This window comes from Rhopalosiphum padi, chromosome 2, assembly GCF_020882245.1.
Source record: "Rhopalosiphum padi isolate XX-2018 chromosome 2, ASM2088224v1, whole genome shotgun sequence".
NCBI lineage: Eukaryota > Metazoa > Arthropoda > Insecta > Hemiptera > Aphididae > Rhopalosiphum > Rhopalosiphum padi.
Genome location: NC_083598.1, coordinates 847,219 through 869,134, shown reverse-complemented (window position 1 = coordinate 869,134; position 21,916 = coordinate 847,219). Strand labels below are relative to the sequence as shown.

At 29.8% G+C, this 21,916-nt stretch overlaps 1 protein-coding gene across 2 annotated transcripts in view; it reads left to right on the top strand.

Moving 5' to 3' along the window:
* LOC132920637 (uncharacterized) overlaps positions 1-21,916 on the top strand; it is a 67,142-nt gene that overhangs the window by 31,888 nt on the left and 13,338 nt on the right. Inside the window, exons 2-3 of one of the 2 annotated variants that reach the window (XM_060983168.1) lie at positions 3,431-3,515; positions 14,780-14,843. The gene's annotated coding sequence lies outside the window, so the exon portion shown is untranslated. The remainder of the gene's footprint in view (positions 1-3,430; positions 3,516-14,779; positions 14,844-21,916) is intronic. The other variant, XM_060983169.1, reaches the window with a different exon arrangement.

Below are 21,916 nucleotides of genomic sequence, written 5' to 3'. Positions count from 1 at the left end.
TCTCGATGCAATCATAATCCATCATAGATCACTAAAATGCTAATTTTTTTTCCTCGGAATCTCGAGTTTAAATTAGGTAGTTGCGCGTGTTTATTTTATATTATCATTAGAACCATATATCGTCTATATATGATTTCAACCATTCGGGCGTTGGCTCAATGAACTGACCTAATGATAATAATATATTATAACGTTTTATTTTTTTATTTTAATACACTCTATGGTATACGATACGATACGCGAGCCACGCGCGAAGAGTATAACTTTAATATTATTAATTATGACGAAACCGTCAATTTTTATTAATTTACTATATAATCCTTTAGTGACGTTGATGTTTGAAAGTATTATAATGGTATAATTTTAAATTAAAATTATAATTGGATAGTTTTTTTTATGGTCCATTTAAACAGAAACTATTTTCACTTTAACATTTATAACACACTTGATTTATCTCGAGGTAGGGATATTTTTGTATACAATATATTATAATATATTTATAGAACTCTATTATATGATTCGAATTTTTCTATTAAATTTAATAGTGGTTATATAGTCAGTTATAGATCATTAACATGTCTAATTCAGTAGTATCCGAAACTTAAAACTGGTCGTATTTGCATTAATAAATTAACTTATTATTCTTATTTTCTATAGATTTTAAAAGCATTTTTATTGTATTTTTAATAAAGTCAATAAGTTTGTAAACATTAAATATTTATTTTAATTTTGAATAGAATATATCAATAAACACAAAGACCAATACGTCTTTGGCCCGGAACCAATTCGGTTATTATTTTTGACATTGGAATGTGAATGCCGTTCCGAATATATTTATATATAGCTACCTACCTAGTAACAATAATACCTAGTATAGGACCAATATACTATATTATAGTAGAAGTAGTAGTATTTTTAGTAGTAGTAGTAGTAGTAGTAGTAGTGTATGTGTGGTGGTGGTGGCAGTAGTATAATAGTTACCGTCTATAGGAAACGATAGAAATGAGTGGGTCGACCGGCACTGTACCGTTGGAAAATTCATAGATCGAGTCAAAGATTTGGTTAATCATTTCCAAAGATAAAACCAGCATCCTGTCAATCAGCCACCACTATTTTGCTCGACCGAAAATAAAAATTCACTTTTCGTTTGAAGTATATTATAATTTACTATTAAACACACATATAGTATACCTGCTGTAGCTATAGGTATTAAATATATATAATACAAAACCGGAACACCGATTCATAATATATTTATGACGTATAATTTTGACATAATTTCTTATTCATCGAACTGAGTTTCACTAGCCTCAGGATAATATATAATAAACTGTGTACGATTGATATTATAGATATATAAATATTTTATATAAATAAAAAAAAAATTGTTTTGTTAAAGCTGTGCAGCTACCCGGAGGCGAATAACTTTATTGCGAGTTAGGTTTTTAGTTTTTTACATTTAATAAATACCATAATGTATTATAGTGCCATAGAGTATGTATACAGCGTAATTGGGCTTCTGGTGCACTCGACCGGGTGTATAACATTACTATATAAAATTCCGCGCCTGTCACCCGAACTATGCGAGTGACGTGTTTTTTTTTGCAATTTTTTTTTCTTACCGTCTGTCCCCCGCAATGGTCTTATGCATGTGACTACTCCAAAATCATATAATAATAAGCCGGCAAACAAAATTATATTATATATATACGTGTACGTGCAAGTCTGTAGATTATGAGCGTTTGACCTACATATTTTAATATAATATTTAGTCTCGTGAGTCGTGCATAGTATGTTTAACAATACATTTGATAGACACGCTATCTTCATGGCTTCATAACATAATCTAACGTTGAAAATTAAAACACCCTTACGGGCACGTGGCAGAAACGCGGGCCGATTGGGTTGATCTAAATAATAATATAATAAATGTATATATTATTATATTTGGCATGTATAATTTCGAACGTAGGCACCTTGTTTAGAGAATGATGTATAGCGTGGTACGGATTTCGCAAAATAAATAATACTACCATGTACGCGATACGAATGTACGAAGCGGCGAGTAAAAATATTAAAAACATTAATCATAGTTGTATAAGAGGTATACCTATTTATATATAATGCACGTCATATTATTATCTGCGCGGTACTGGAGTTACAACGAGTCCGACGGAAGTGCTCGGCGTTATAATAATAATAGTAGGTATATATTATATGTACGCGTTTGGCATTTACGCGTGTTTAGATTTCGATGGCCTCCGTGACCCAAGTCGAAAACGGACGCGTGCACATAATAAACGCATGTCGATTTTTATCGCAAGTCGCGGTGAGATTTATTATAATACGCGACCGATGGATTCCTAGAAAGTCATAAATGATGCTATACGTAGTTTAATATCATTATACGTATATAATATAATGAATTGCATGTCGCGCTCGCGACAGAAACGTTTTTGGCCAAACGTTCCATTATAGCTGTTATATAGATGTCGAATAGGTGATACAAATGACAATTAATATTACAAGTATTGGAGACTTGGGGTGCTTAGCGAATCCGCGGGAATGTCCGAAATTCACAATCAAATAAGTCGTAATTTACAAAAGAAAAACTAACTTAAATCGTATTTATATTATCGAATTTAATAGATTTTTTCGTATCCTCGAATGAAACCAAGAGTAGACATACCTTTCTCAGCTGAGCTTACTTATAGTATGAGTAAATGCTGTAGATAAATATTTAAAAAGTCATTGTATAGCAGAGAATATATTAATTTCAATACGTCTGCACGTAAGCCGCTTAAGGCATACACCAATGCAGTTTATTGTGAATATTATGATTATAATTATATAATATATAATTCATGTGATAGACTTACTATACGACAACTGATTCCGTTACGCGTACAATTTGAAAAAAAAATCCACTGTATAGTGTATATTATAATTGATATTCGCTTTGTGATAATTTTTTTAGGAACAATAAAGTCATGTGCCCCTTTACCCTGCTCTGAATACATTTCCGTAGACCTACGTGTATAATATATTATAGCTCTATGCAATATGTTGGGTTAGGTTAGTCTAACCTACGCATTTACATCGCTTTTTACTATTTTTTTACAGATTTCATATGTGTTATCAAATATTTGAGGCTTATGCTTTTTGACATGTACCTACACTTGATTATACGTAGTACCTATGTATAGTTTACAATGTACGTACAATATTATGCAGTTTGACTACCTATTAAATTGTTCTACAGTTGTGTTATGACGAAATCTTGCGCGTTGTAATAACTCTACTGTCTACACTACATATAATACACGAAATGTGTGTACTGTGTATATTATATAGTCGTAGGAAATAATAACATTAAAAGAAAAAAAAACAAAAAATGTATTACATTATAATAATTTTGTTTTTTTTTCAGCTCACCGGTCATGTGGAACAAATCGTCAGGCGTAAAAACGTTTAATCAACGTGACTGTCAGCCATCATATACATATTTGCAGCAGGTAAGCGGTCAGAATTTGACACACAAAGTTTTTTTCTCCGCCCTACCAAATAATGCTTGTACGCATTTATCTAAAAAAAAAACCAAAACACGGGTTGCTTATCAATATTATTAATAATACATTATGTATTTATAATATACGGTGTGGTGACCAAAATTGGCAATGTGTTTTACCTGTCATCGCAAGTTAGTTATACTATGTTATACCTTAACAGCTTATATGTACACAATAATATTATGTGAAGATGGCTGGGCGGACGAAATTATTTTTCGTAGACTTATTATCCACGAGCGCACTTAAGTAAAACCGGTTAATTAAAACGACCAGTTTTTTAGTGCACAATATTTACGAATACACATAGTCCAGTTTTATTATTTTTATTATTCTTGTATATAAATACATATTATTTTTACCATTATTTTGGCCTGCACAATATGATATGCAGTGACAGAAATATACGCGGGTTTTTAAAAAATTGCTTGTAATATTCTATTGGTTTCCTCGTAATTATACAACTATAAATATCATGTAAATAAATAAAAAGTGTTTAAGCACCTGTTCGATTGTTAATGAATTATAGCCCTCTTTGTACCAAAAATTCATCATCATTTTTATATTCACATGTTATTCTAATACATCAATGATTTAAATAACTACTAAATATAAATTAAATAAACAGTTGGTATAACTACACTTATGTAAAGCGTAAGGCCTTTTTTTGCTTAATGTATCAAAATTAATGCCAAAAAAAAACATACAGCTTATTTTTCATAAAAAATATCTACATAACATTAAATTAAATATTAGAATAAAAAATCTTTTTTCGTCGAAAAGTTTCAACTGTTTCTAAATGTTTCTACAATAATTTAACTTCTTTATAAATCTTAAAACATTCTAAAAATCCCACGAATTAAACAAGCAATTAATATGCAATTATCATGCGAGTAAAATTTACTCTAAACATCACTTCCGGCTACTGAATTTGAGCTACTTTCTAATTTCCATGAAACTTTTATTTATTTTTTTAAGTTGAAAAATAGACATAAAAAACATATACCAATCAATATTCTATTTTGTTGAGTTAATAGGAAATTTTTTTCCTGTTGAAATTAAAATATTATGTCAAACTATTACGACTACTAAACCTCTTGTCTCAACAATCGTCTATAAATTAAGCTATGCAATCAAGTACAACTGTTCGCAGTTCTTTGAGATACTGAATTATTAAAATTATGAAATTAATAAAACCTTCAACAAATAATTAATAATATAATAGATTTATACATTTACATTATAGATTTTAGATTAGATTTAATTATTAATTTTTGAATGTATATAAAAAAGTACAAAAAAAAATGTATATTATTATAATTAATAATCATACATTCGCACTTTGTTAAATTAAAAATCTGATGAAAAAGTATTTAAAAAAACTCAACTAAATAATAAGCAAATTTTAGTACTTGATAGTAATTAGTGACTTAGTTTCAGCCTTCGTATAAGTATGCTGAAAGATATATATTTTTTTATTATTATTATATTTATGTATTATAATATATTATATTATATTAAATAAATAATTATTTAGTAATAAGTACATGTGATGAATTATATTTAGACTATTAAATGTCATGATTATTAAGTGAAGAAATCGTCTATCGATGGAACTTAAAATTAATTTATGGCGTTATGGCGTTGATTTTAATCGTAAATTGGTGAAATAAATCTTAAACTGAAAATCAATTAAAAAAGTTGTTTTTAATCTTATACATGCAGTCTCTATAATTTAAAATAATTCATATTAAAGTAAATTTAATATGGTAAAAAATATATAACACTAAATTATAGTTTACACATTAATATTATTGACACCATATAGATTTGCGAATATGTTTTTAATTAAATATATAAAAATAAAGATTTTAATCTAAAAATGAAGTATTTTCTGAATTATAAAGACATTAAACTTCAATTACATTTAATTGAGTTTTAATAAATAATTTAGAATCCTTTTTCAAAGTTATATATTATTAAATTTTCCTAAATACTTCAAATGTAATTTTTTTGTATTTTAGTATGCTTTATTAATTAGCCAACTTGATAATAATAGCAGCTTATGCATGTTGGATCAATATTTAATGATTATACTTACATTTAATTAACACATTTATTAACTTAATGGTTTCAAAATTAGATTAAATTATATTTATTAATTTATTTTAATTAATTATATAAATACTGTATAAATACATATTATATAAGTTGGCAAGTAATAATAATTTATATCTTACCAATCGAGATAATAAAATAATAAAATATAAGAATAATATACCTTACAATTTACATAATCTTACCCTTTAAAAAATAATATGTACCAAAGACCTTGCGTTTTAAAATCAAAAGGTAATAAGCACAATATTATTAATGAATATTAAATATAATAAACATTATTTTTAAATACCTATATTTACTTGTATTTTAAAACAATTATTTTTAAATTATTTTACGAGGTATAAACATTTATAGATTTTTTTTTACCGCTATAAGGTCGAATTATCAACATTAAAAAAAACATTAAACACTGGGCACTGCCAAAAAAAAAACATATATATATAAAATGTTCGTTTAAATTTCAATATTGTCTTTATTTTTCATTTAACATAATATTATTATATTATATCTTCCAAAATGATCAGTTTAACATGTTTTTTTTTTAAGGATAAGAAAGGAAGTTTTAAGTCCCTACCATTATTTTTTATACGAATATGGTTTTTTTTATACATATATAACATATTATACACTCATAATCGATACTAATCAGAACTCCCGCTGTTTGAATCGTTGTTGGATACTAATACATCATAACCTGAACGATTATGTTATGATATGTAATTATAAGAGCACTACGAGTCACGACCTCGCGTGCATCCAACGTCTACCAACCATGCTGGTGGGCTGTACGGTTTTTACATCGTGCGTATTGGAGGGATTTGTTTTTTAGATAACGGAGTGTCTTAAAAATATTTTGCTGTGCCTACATAGTATATTATATGAAATATAACGACGATCATTCATTTTAGGTTATATTATTATATGCACAGAATGATACACCATGCATAATCACCCCCGTGATGTTATCCTTAATTAATTTATTCAAATTCCGATGCTTGGAATTTTTAATTATACTCAAAAACCATGCTTTTTGATTATAACATTTAATGAGTGATTTGTGGTAATAAAATTACTCTTTTTATACTGATAACGTTTGCTTGTATAATTATTCTTCAATTATACAGCTACAAAAACATTATGGCAACAAGTACATATAATATTATACAGCGCGTGTTTTGCCTAATGTGATTGTTGGTTTAATAGAATTTATTGTTGATTGTCACTAAAATAAATACCAAATCATACTTACCGACTCCCCTTGGCCGCTAACTATATTACTGTGGGCGATTCGTGCGTGTTTTCAAACTTATTTTATGCACACATTAACATCAGTAGTCATTCGTAACATCTTCGTGTATTCCTCCTATAGGCTCCAGTACACATAGTATATAATCGACCGATGTTATGCGTATAGTGTAATATAAGCACTACCTTTATCTGATTAATTATTATTTTTTTTTAAAAGAGTGAAAGACGAAAGTCGTCTTCTCACTGCGTGGACGAGATCTCACTAAGTGGCCCAAACGTTCTCTACTCACTGAAATGGTGTAGCTAAGAGGTATTTTGGATGTTAAAACACACCCATTTTTAGTTGTATTTATGCAAAAGTTATGCTTTAGATTTCTACAATATATCTTGTCATATGGTTCTATAAGTTCTATTCCATATTTGATATAAGTAATATGAAAATCGATAAATATGACGATAATAGTATGTAAACCGCCTACCCCTCAAGTTATATTTAAATTAAAACATTATAATAACCCATCAAAAAAGTCCTGATTTCGCATCTCGGATACAATAATTATTATTGGCATTATACAACATTATGTTACCGACAGTAATTTTCTTTGTACAGATCTTTGCTCTTGTATAATACTATTCAAATACCGGACTATGTGTTGGATACGAAAATCCTGTAGCTTTATAGTAGTTACTGTGCTATTGCCATAATCACCTGATCTATACGTTATAATCATCAGACAACCTGCCATATCAGACATACACGCGGGGTTGCGAGAAAATCACAAACCAAATTATAATATTGGTGCGCTATTCATACACATATATCATATTATAATATACAACACACACGTTGCAACGATATTATCCCGTTTTATGGGTCACGAACGATTTAACGCTAATAAATATTCATATACAAGTTACTTATTATACGCGCACACATTCTGTAACAGCGCGATGCTAATAGGCAACTTTGTTCTACATCATGCACTATTTAATGCAATTGCTACTATAACATTATATATACACACATGCAAATATAATATATGAAATTCCGATATGCGTTTTTAATTTTCACATACTTTAAACCACAATAACGCGTTTGGCGCATGTAATTCCGCTCTGGATTTTTACCGGTCGCTTATCGTGTACGTATATAATATTATAAATTATAATATACCCATGTGCATATTGTTTGTATGCATAAATATATATATATATATTTATATGGTTTATAATCGCAAATTTAAATCTAATACTTATTTGTGGTCACATTTTTAAACCACTTTTGCTATTATAGGCATATTATATACGTGTTCTCGGCTGACATATTATGTACGCTCTGCAAACAATATTTCAATATCGGATGAATAAAATTCAAAACATTTGGGCGTCCCATTATTGTCTGCGAGATCGTGAATCTACGGTGGATCTTAGTTATGATAGTCGATATATTATAATGTCGGTTAAATACGCCCACGTAGATTTCAATGATTATATTCCAATACGACGGGACATTAGGACCATTAGGTACCATAAAATTATGGCATATCTACATAATAAATAATACATTAAAATTTATATTAAAATATTGATTGCTCTATTTTCCGCTGTTCGCCACTTCCGCACAGAACGCTTTGGTTCGACGCGATCAAGAGATCTACACGAGATGTAGTGATTTCGTGCAGACGAAATCTCTATGGTATAATATTATTATAATAAGAAATGTAAGTACCTAAGATGGGTTTGGCGTTTCTAAATCGCGATGGCTACAAGGGTAAATGCGGACACATGAATGAAGTGAAATAAACAATGAACACACACGTCTAGGGAAAATTTCGCGTTTGTCTAGCGTTGTGCGAGTACACAATCGTCTATATAGGTACACACATTTGCGAGCGCGCGCACACTTACACGAACACGGACTTGATATACTTTTTTTTCTTCGTTGGCAATGCGTTTTCTGGTCACGATTGATCATTGTCCGCGCTGTTCGAATACCTGAGTATACACATATACATATTATATTGCATTAGTCATGCTGCATTACATCTGGGAATAAAATTCGTGTACTTAATGACCTCGACACCGAAGAATATATAACCTCCTAGATAAATACGACTAAGACAATTATAGTACATATATATATGGTTCATATTTTATTTTTGCATCAGGAATTTATAATGCGAAAATAAAAAAAATGTAACTACATTTATAATCACTCGGTCAAAACAGCTAGTAGGGAAAATAATATTATTTCGCGCTTACAAGGGTTTATAATATTATTATGTATGAACACATATTTTCCTCATCCTCTCTTTCTTTCCAAGAGAGAGTTAAAAATGTCTAGGGTTATGTATTTAATAATTACATGCGCCCATAATATTGTTAAGCTTTATACGTACTGTCAAAAGCATTTCGAAATGTACGCAGTTCGTGAAAACGTCAGTGCATATGTTTATCTGGCCTAAAAAAGTCCTATACTTTGACACAGCCTTGCGTTACAGCCTTGGCCTCTTATGAATTCTTTTGTGCTCTATCTAGTTACATTTCCAAGAAACCAACCGCAATAATTATGATGATAGTATAGAGTACATGTATAGATACAACCCGCGAGGAAGTTTTTCCTAATTCACCTAATGGGCGGCCGAATTAAGAAAACATCAATCATTAAAATGAAATTGAAATGTCAGCTGTGTCCGTGGTTGGTTGGGCGTGTATCTCTATAATATAATGGTCACCTGAATTTCGCAATACAGGTCCAATTAAAAATTTGCGAATATTATATTAGTGCAAGGACTTGGGTAAGAAATTCGGGTAATGCTGGGCATTTTATTTCTTTTCATCTCGAAGGACGTTGTACTAATTTGGGTCTATCGATCAATTGACTATGAACTTTATAAAAAAAAACGAACTAAATGTGGTACAAAGCTATTTTAACAATCATAATAATAAAAAGTCGTAATAATAATTGAATATAGGTTTGATGTTTAGATTGAAAAAAATATTTTATCAATTGTAGTCATGGTAGTTTTCAATAATATTGCAGCATTATACAATTCGGAAGTCCTATTATTGCAAGCTGCGAAACGTGAACTACAGTGGTTTACCGCCTATACGCTTCTATAGAATTGACAGTTGTGAATTAAAATTCAACAGGCTCAAAAAAAAAAAAAAGAAATAATCATTATAGCATTTTGAATACTTAACAACGGATATTTACTGATTATTTTTTAAATATTTAACTACAGAAAATATATCGTTCAACTTTATTAGAAGCCCAGCGTATCGATTTTATTTTAATCTATGCGTTCAAGAAACATCATTTCGGTGTATGTATTGATAGCATTCAAATCGAAATCAAAACGTCTATTACAGCATTATAATAACGGTCGTATGCACTAAACTTTTCCGCATGTGACGATACGGTGAAGTATTGCTATCGAATTTATAATAAAAAATCAATGGTAATATGTTAAATAGTAATTAATGCATAGCCGGTAATGTGAAATGTAGCAAGAACCTGTGAATATATAACTGCGGTGGGACTTAACGATGTTTTGCGAAGACGCGAAATCATCTGACACTATATCGCTGAGTAATGAGAATATTTTGCGCCGCTATATGGTTGATGTTTATAAATTTTACACAGCCACTACCATACGTTTGTCACTTTCAACAGTGCCTTCAAAGCGTGTTTGCCGCAGTCGTGTGCATAGTAATATTATTATATATATTGTTGACTGTTTTTCTTTAAGGTCGTTTTAATATTATAATATACGAGTGCAGTATCGCTTTAGAAAACGACACGAAACCGTGACAATCGTCACGCAAGTGCGTATATGTTATGTCGGAATTTTATTGTTTTATTAATGCGAACAAACCATCTCGTCTCGTTATTGTTTTAATATATTATTATTATTATTATCGTATTCGCACCAGCGGTGCCGGCGGCGGGCGATATAATAATAATATTATAACCATGTTCCACTGCAGCAGCCGGCTGGCCGCCGTTTCTGAGCACCTTTTGATTTATTTATATGCTAATGAGACTGGAGAAAGTCTGGTGGTTTTTTTTTTTTGTTTTGTTTTAAATATATTCTTGAGACAAATCCGCCATGTGCGGGTAAATGGTTTTAATGAGACATAAAAAAGTATTATAATACAAGAAGTATTCTCGTCGTACGGGAAAACGACTTATACCTTTATGTAAACACGACATGATTGCGGGATTGCAGATGTATGCTTACGCGTAGAGATATCGTAGGGACGATAAGAATATGTTGAGCGATCGTCACGGCAAACGACGCGTGGTTTACCGTTTTTCTCTTTGTAATAAATAGTCAATTTTTGTGAATTTTCCGTGATCAGTAATAAAATATACACAATACGGACCACTGAAATTTGTTTGATCTTTAAATGCGTTTGTCAGTGACGCCAGTATGCCAACACATTAAACTTTTTTTGAGTTTTCATATCAATATAAGTGATCGGTTTTATTCGGTCGACCTCAATATAAACCATGTATTGAATAATCATACTATTTAACCAAAATATTCTATAGACTATAGGCAAAATACAAAAATATATACTAAGGCATATCTGGTTGCATAAATGATACGTTGGTACTCATCGCGTTATATAATGCCACATTATGTATAGAATATCGATAGAAATACACGAATGATGCATTTTAACTGCACCGGTCGATGCAATCTGCTGCAGTGATATAATATCCAATATTATTGTGATTATAATATTATAATATGCATCGATCACACGCTTATCGAATACTGAGTAAAGCGTATTCTTCGGCAACTCGTATACTGCAGAATACTCTACATATTATTATATATACAATTATGGATACACTTTAACTATTACGCGTGTAAGATCATTTTGAAATTTCTTCAATATAATATATGTAATGTCATAATATAAATTGTAATATTATAAATTATCCCATCGACCTAAAAAATATATAATGTTTTTTATGCTAGCGATTCTCCGTCGATGCTATTGCTCGAGTATAATGCCGATAAAAATACAATACTTCGACAGAACGTGTTTATATGTGTGCAGATCCGTTATTAAACCCATTTAAATATAAGATTTTTTAAGACCGTAAACAGCTAATAAACGATATTTTATAATGGAAATATTTTTGTGACCGCCATCCCTGTTTACTTAGTATTACTAAACTCGTTCGAAGATTATAGTCTGGTTTTCAATAATATTATTTATCACAGATATAAATTTTATTTTATACATTTATGTGTGTTTCTTTAAGTTGCTATAGTTCTTAATTCTGAAAACGCTGTTCAGAAGAGAAGCAGCATATAATATGAAAATATAAAACAACTAGTACTGATATTATACAGGGCTATACAAAATGATTTATCTGGTCTCAAATTATAATACATATTTTAAGCTTAAGATTAAGTCTGTAATTCTACATTTTTTATATGGCTCCTCTTGGTTACACGCGCAACTACATCTAATCGATAGTTAAATAAATCCTATTTTTACTATACAACATATCCATTACAATTCACTGTGCCAATTTTTAAGTTCCTCTGTGGTTGATGTTTACAAGTAGTACGTACACAGTATCAAAACATATCTCTAAAATAAGTAGGTCATATGGCGTAAGAACTATGAGTCCTGTACCTAGCAACAGATGAATCATTTTGAATAACCTTATACATTATTAGTATTACAAAGAGGTTTAAAACAATAATTTTTAATTAATATACTAAAAATAGAGGGATAAAAAGTGTGTACTCTTACATGAAATGTAAAGAAGTTTAATTTTATAGTACATTATTTACATATAAAATATTACAATCTAATAATACTATATATAACTACTCATAAGTCAGAATTCGCTTAACTAACATATCTTTAAAAACGACTATTGTTTAAACACGGATGTCGAATTACGTATGTTCTTACCTTTGTCCTTTAAATTTGATAGTAAATCAATACCCTCAATTATTAAAGCTAATAATAATAAAAAATTAGTTCCGTTCAACGGAAATTTGCTATGTTTTACCACGTTAGGAGACAACACGTCATCTAGGTGGGCGTCATATTAAAAAAAATTATTTAGTTATACTCAAAACATTATAATGTTAAATTTACGTAAGTAATAAATAAATATATATATATATATACATGTATATATTACCCAACTTTGCCATTTATCATTTTTCGTTTTACTTCAGTTGAAACTTATAATGCAAACACAATTATTATAATAATTAATTTTATGGTTTTCCATTTCTTAATTCAGGGCATATTTTTTTGTGCACTTGTAAAGTGTAAACACAAAAACTAAAGAAAAATTAATCGAATGCTTAAAGGCGACGTAAATCCAATATCATTAATATTGGTGTTCTCTTCATGTGTTACTATCAAAAATATGTTCAAAATTAAGATAGAAAATCATGATTGAATATCATAAAACTAATCATTGTAATAAAATTGTTTTTGTAAGTATTTAATTGTATGATTTCTTTTAAAAATAATATATCTGTAAACATTTTTTACGATTTCATTGATTATATAGTAATATAATTTGTAAAATGACAACCATTTAAGTAGGCAAAGAAATATTTTATTTATGTGATCCAAAACTTAACTTAAAAATATGAACCTCTCTATTATACAACCTAAATGAGTTGTAAAAATAAGCTTTAACCAAGATGCACTACGCTGGCATCCGCAAGTTGGAAAATATAGTCAAAACCAGTACTAAAATTTGTTATTTAATTTGTATGTTTTTGTAATAATATTCCCAAAATTTGTACAATCCCCAAACCTGTGGAAAATCAAATTTTCTTTTTGGATACCAGAGTAATGCTATACCCGCATTCGTACTAACAATTTTTATTGTAGATAATTAAAACCAGTACCAACATTTTTTATTAAATAATAAATTAACTAGTCATTTCAATAAAACATTTTAAATGAACTAAAAATCATAATCCATAAATTATTAGTAATCTTAAACTCTTCTGTTTTATGTATAATAATAGAGAATCTTCCAGCCAAAATTTCGATCGGCAGTTCCGTGCATCGGTCTGTTTTGGACGACGCGGTCAACGTACCTATATAATTCACCTAATTCGGTTTCCTATACAATATTATAATAACGCCAATCAGACCGTGTTATTATTATTATTAATAGCTTATGCTTCACCGGTATAATGGTAATAGTTGTAGGTAGATACTAACAATAAAATATAATATCGCGCTTTGCGTGCCCGCTAGTTCAGAAATCCCATAACGCACGTACCGACCGTGTACCACCTGTATATTAGCTCTACTATGTATAAAACCTACCTGATTTCTTAATTACTCAAACCGGTTTTGTGATTTTCTCACCACTTTTTATAACCGTATATTATTATATGCGTTCCTATTGCAATGTTATATATATTTTTTTTTATTTCTCATCTGAACAATGTGTATTATTAGTATTTAGTATTTACTGTACTTGTGCAGTGGTAGGTACACACTGCAAGATGTTGAGTGACGATGATCGGCCAAACGATACAGGGGACCCATCATCGTGACTTTGGGTACCAGCTGTAGCAGAACATGCTATTAAAAAACATAATAATAATATTATAGCCGATATAAACGAGCGTTTAGATTGTAGGTCATTTTCGTCAGGTCCGGATTCCTCGTGTAAAGTGCAATAAACTTAATTTCTGTTATTTGATATTTCACTGTATAATATTATATGCCTGGTCAAGGAGAGAAAGAAACAAATGATTTTCCAACACGAGATGTACCTACATGTTGCGCGGCCGTACATTTATTTATTTATTTTATTCTTTCAGACGCGGTTTAATGGATATCGACGCACATAATTCAGACGAGCCAAGTCGGTGCACGATGTACCAAGTACGTAAATCGATGATAATATTATACACGTTCTAGTCCAATTATCGTCAAAAAAAAAATATATAAAAAAAAATATAATAATGTGTAAGAAAATTCACAAACTCGTCTGTAAGTTGCGGTAATAAATCTATGATACAAGATAAAGTCGCGGATTTTATTTATTCGGATGGAAAACATTTTGTCACGACAAACTCTTGTAAATTATAATATTAAACTGTACATCTAAAAATAATAATGTTAATAATGATAAATAATAATATTATAATATACTGCTCCATCGACATGTAAATTAGCTTCAAAAAGCAATTAGTATAATACATAAGATTATTATAATATGTATATTCTTTAAATCACCTGAAGCGTCGCCATGCGTTTTCTCCGCGAAAATCCACATAGGATTTTAAAATGCAGAGGGCATAGCGGTTTATTTATTAATTTTTTTATACAGCCGTCTGATTTTTATAATATACGTACACCATACCCCTACACCTAAGTACAATAATATTATTAATAATGCTATGCGGATTTCTATTATATGTTAATTTTAGTACTATCTATGGACATACATTGTGTTTATATGTGCGGTGCCCAGCCGTTGTACCATTTGATACGTATGACCGGTTTTCGGCAGAGCAAAATGTTATGTTTGTTGCCGAAACGCATAATGTTATAATATTATGATAATAATATGGTCGCAGTGGCCCGTATGGATATTACGATTAAATGTGACACGCCACGGCGTATTTGTTATTTGATTTCAAAACTGTCGTAACTGCTTAAATCCGGCTGGTCCTATAACGTAGAAAAACTGTCGGCACAAGTTTGATACAACAACCCAATTTTGTTTTTGTTTTACAACCAATTGGATAAATTCCAAAAAGCATCCAAAACGTTAAAAATCTCGTTGGGCATAGATGTGATGAGTTTATTATTTAAATAAGTAGACAGCGTATTATCATATCGATTAAGGTTGTAAATTTACCATCATAGGTCTCGCAATGATCCGCCTTTTAAGTATTCTCGTATTAATTTACTAAAATTAAATTTTCCAAGAAAAAAAACAAATTATAAATACTATTCGTAACGGTTTCTTAATTACTATCTATGTTTTTGATGAGAGTATATACTGAATAAGCACAGCTAATTATTTCCTGTATGAAACTGTATACATGGTTGAAAGAGATGACTGATGTTTTTGTAAATTTTTCTTATTTTGTAACAACGTTATATACCTATAGGTATTATACGTATATAATTACAATTTTTAAAAACGCGCTTTCCAATTGAAGAGATTTATTGGAATCGATTGAATAGGTACAACGTACAAACGTCCTTTTAAAATAAGTTATTCATATTTTTGGGTACACAAATAACAAAATTACTATTAGCTTATTCACATTGTGATTTTTAGTTTGAACACTCAAAGATGCTTAAATAATTAATTTACTTAAAATGCGATTTAATCAGATAGGTACACTATTAACAGTTATTAATTTTTTCCCTATATTATGTTTGTTTTCAAATTCAAATATATTTTTATACAAGAAAAAATGTATTAGGAGAATTCCTTAAAAATATTTTACAACAATATTATTATGATTTATTTTGTTACTAACTTACAATAAATAATGCATTTATTTTTCAATATTTTTTAACTTAAATGTCAACTCGATATAGTTTTATAGTGATGGTATTACATTCAAACAACCGAAAATAATTGTATTATAATTTAAGAATACAATTAAAACTATGTAAAAAGTTAAAATCGTTATTAAAATATAGATTAAGATGTTTAAACAAACAATAAAATATAAATTACTCACAATAACTTACAAAAAAAAAAAAAAGTAATAATAATTTAATGAACGCCCTCAGCCACATTATTTATGAGTTTGACGAATGAAACATTATTGAAGGCTAACAGAAGTAGGTACAATAATAATGCACGATGAAAATTGTTAGTTTTTTCTTTCATTGAAACTGTTGATTGTTAGTACTAGACATGAGGCCAAATGAATAACGAGAAAATTTCGTGAGGACTGAGGACAATGTCAGCAGCTTCTTGTTAAAAAAAATATAATAATAATAGAAATGTACCTACCACTAGAAATTAGGTCACGTTTGTGGTCGTGTATATATTCGCCTGCACCAGAGGATTTAAACTAATGAAATAAATTTAAAGGGTCACAAAGTGATGTAACGATTAAGTTTCAGAAAATAGAATCTCAAGGGTTTTGGCAGGCGTATCGTATAGGCAATTCCGGTACATAAAGGAGTGTACATAATATCCCGGACATCGCTTATTAGAAGTCCCTAAACGTGGCATTTATACAGTAATACAATTCAAATAAAATATATTTGTATAAGATTTTAATAGAAAGTTTTCCTTCCATAGTAAATTGTAATAACAAATATTATTTGATCTTACCAATCAACTGCCAAATAATATGAATTATTCTTTATTCAGTTAGTTATAAGTTTATAACATTATAATCTAAAATAGTTACACCTAATACAAAAATTCAAATATTGGAGTGTAAATGGCAGTTATACTCGTATTATAAATACTGTTTTTAAAATATATTGACCACTAAATGTATTTATGAATTTAATCCCTGTTTTGAATAAATTAAATTTTAGTAGTATTAGCAACTATTATACTACATGCTCATACATTAGTATTTTACGAAAACTAGGGCATTAAAATTCGATCTTATTTTATAAATCATCGTTGGATATTTATTTTTATAATAGACCATAAACTGGATAGATTGACATCGACGATAAATTAGGTTTATTTTGTTGTCATAATCGCGTTCTTAGTTGGTGTGGGATTTCAAATGTGTGTTTACTAAATATTGAACGCGTTGTCCATCTTAAAAAAAAAAATAATAAATCATTGCGATCCACTAGTTATACTGAAGCTAAGGATCAGCTACGACAAGCGTTATATATAATATTATACGCGAACACGAGTAGGAAAAAAATACGTTCGTTTTAAAATGCCTTAACCTCAATATATTAATGACGAATATACGCCGGTCATTTCGTATTGGACCGACATATATTATATTCTCAGTACAATGAACGCAATTTATTATTTATTTTCTCTCGTTTATTAGTTTTGCCTCCCGACAAAACTAGAGTTCAATTTTTCTTTTTAGATTAAATCATTATAACTATTTTTTTATGGTGCCAATTTGCTATAAAGACATAAAGACACAATACCTAGTATATACATATTATATATTACATACACATACACGGTGAACTGCGATAATAATGACTTGTTTACCACTCGGTGAGTGCAACGGCGGCGGAAGGAGGACGCGACCGTCACATTGTGTGTAAAACGATATAGGATGAATTACAATAAAATTATTTTCACCCACTGATTGTCAAATCTACAACGGGACCCATATACGTATGTTATATAATTTATATATTGGTGTGTAGTTACTATACAGTATACACGTAAGATAGGTTAGGTTGTACTATTGTAGTATGAGAAAATGATTATTTTTATTCGTATATAATCGTGTTTTTAAATGTTTAGTATTTTTGTAGAATATAATGTAATGAAATTAAAATGTGAAAACATACTACAGAAAATAGCATACCATATTAATATTGTAATATTGTAATACACATAACCTAATGTGTCAATTATTAAAGTCATTAAGGAAGTAAACGTTTACGATCCGTTATCAAACAATACGTGTTACGTGCGTATGTACATATTTTATTCGCGTGTGATACGATTTCTGAAGAATAATTTAATTGCAACTGCACGAAAGAATACATATACTAGAAAACAATCGAACTTGTCGAAATTATATGGATAATTATATGACGATGATAATTCAAATATAGTATAATATATACAGGATCATCAAAGATAAATAATATTATTCTGTTTCAAAGGTGATCGGTGTGGTAGGTATGTAATATGAAACTCGTGATGTCTGCGATCGATGAGAATATAATGATAATGTTTGGTCCATGTATGTTCAAACAGATAATGATATTATTGTAATATTTGATGACACCTACGACACTAAATATCTGTAGTGTCATATTATCATTATTAAACGGTGTACATATTTGATTTGTTTTCGAAAAACATATACCTAATATAGTAATATTATTCTATCATACACCACAGTATCACGTCTCTCTGATTCAAAAATCGTTGTAAGAGGACTTAATGATATGTAGTAGACCATTTCTATAATAGACACTTCCGATGTCCGGATTACCGCAAAAAAGCGCATTGTATATAATATATAGTTAAATGCTATTTAAAATAATAAAATAATATTGTTTCTACTGTTTCGAGTGAGAAATCGCAAAGTTAACAGTATACTGAGCGTAATGCGTAATGAATGTTTATTACTATCGATCACAGAATATCCTTATACTAATAATTTATTCTGTTTCAAATGCCTATAACTGGAGTATTGTTTGGCAGAGTCTTGGATCCACGTGTGGGTGGCAAGTTCGTATGTTTATTATCATTACCATCGATATTGATAATAAATTTAAAGTGGAATATTTTTAACAACGATTTTGCAGTTTCGACGGTGATTATTAATCGTATATTATCGAGCCTAACTGAAGTGTCATATATTTGCGGACCTTAGACAATCACATTATTCTCAGGCAAATGGACTGGACAGCTTGAATGGAATGCATCAAATATATAGAAACGAAGTTTTGCAAATAATGTATCATCGTTTTATATTATATGTTATTAATCATTATTAGAATACGGTGTTGTACAGTGATACATACACACATATATGTATACAACAGCGTTCAAATCGCATGCGATCATTAATAATATATTTGCATAACATAATGTCTGATCAACGACAAAAGTTTCAAATATCTGTCAGGTATACTCATATACGGGGCGCTATAATAATATTATGTTATTATTTTTTACGATTGCATTCGTGGCACAACAATTGCGCCCACCGGTATCCGCACTATAATAATATTATAATAGATATAGACATATCATATAGTAAATACAGAGTTCTGAGTTTATTATGTACATAACGCTTACCTACATAATAAAGTAGTCTACAGGTATCACAGTCGCGCACTACGCGTTGGCCACTGTTATTATAATTCGGAGGTACCGACAGATAATATAATATATTATACTCGTGCGTCGATCGTTGATATATACATCGTTAGACACAACCGCTTCTGAACCGTATACACGACCGATATAATAGTAATATATATATTTTATTCGTTTGGTTATTTATTTATTATTAAATTTTTAGTGTGTTGGATATATAGAGCAAAATGCGACCCGAGGCTATGAAAAAAAAACAGGTTCGCTGCCACCGCTTTCGGTTGAAATATTAATACTTATAAATACATACGTACGCGTGTGTGTAAATGCTAAAATATCGCATGCGTTGGCAACCTTGCGTTTTTTTTTTCATACATTATATTATATGCTCCACTCGCAAACGTCTGTGAGTGAGTGTGTGTGTGTGATGAAAGAGAAAATAAGCGACATTACTCATTCATCGGTATCCTAATTGCTAGCAGTTTTATTTTTTTATGTTCTCGGGTACTCCTACTAGACGTACACGCGAGCACACCACCGTACACGTCATATTAATATATCGCATTTATTATTATGTTTTTATAATATCACAAGAGGAAAATAGCGCACGCGGAATCCGGGGAGTGCTGCAGCAGTTGTGAAGTGAAATTATTGCAGCGCCTGGACGCGCGCGCCGACCGTCTCGTCGAAAGATCACGAACGCCGCCGCTCGATCTTTGTAAAATAAAATGTCCCAACCACTTTCCGATATTCGAGAAAACGAATTTATTTAAATTTATCACAACCATAATAATATGTCCATGGCCGTAAATATATTATGATAACGGCTTTGAAACCGATTGGTGCAGTGTAACTGTCCAAGATTATAGGTCATAATATTATTATCTATAGATACCCAGTAATATAACGCTCTATCCAGGTGTAAAAGAATAAATGTATAGTGCTATGTCATAGAACATTATATTATTACTATTCATAAATCAGAATTTCATTTCAGTATCTCACAAAAATTTTCTCTTATGAATGTAAAAATTAAGAGGACGTCATACCCGCATATTGACGTGTTATCTCCGTCTTACGAACGTAAAACATAGCAAATTTACGTTCAGCAGAATCAATTTTATGCTGTTAGCTTTAATATTAGAGTCAATTTACCAATTATTAAACTTAAAGGTAATAACATTATCTAGGACACCTCATAGGCTTTTATTGATATCTTAATTTTTAAGCGAGTTACGAGCATTTTAAAGTTTTAATACTTTACATCACTATAACTCGCTTAAAAATTTAAATACCAATAACAGCCTATGATAATATTATTACTTTTAAGTTTGATAATAAGTAAATTGATTCTAATATTAAAGCTAACAGCATAAAATTGAATCTGCTGAACGCAAATTTGCTATGTCTTGCGATCGTAAGACAGAGACAACACATGCGGGTATGACATCCTCTTAGAGTATATACGCATAAGATTTGACAGAAATTATAATTCTCAAACAATTACCCATAAGTTAAGCTTCTACTAGAGAGTTTTTAAAATATAATCTTTTAATTAGTTTTAGATTATTATTTTATACGTTTTAATCTTATGCTTTTATCCCCTCTATTTTGCATATATTCTCTAATATACATATGAAAAAACTGTTGTGGCTCACGTGAAATTCTAACCACTTTATATTTTATACAGGTTTCTATTATCTATAATACTTACGTGTAAACATATAATAAAAACATTGTTGTCAAATTTTCCGAGCACTGCATAGGCACAACTTGTACGAAATCGAAAACAAATCATAATACATAGGTACTTACCCCGTTAAATATACGTAAACGGTGGAAGGCGTTATCGAAGGTGCTAAAATGATTTATATAATAATGTTATTATGATCGTGTATAATATTTCTGATAATAATAAATAATTATTATCGTGTTATAATAATAGGCATCTTCTGACTGCCACGACGTGGCTGTCTCGGATAAT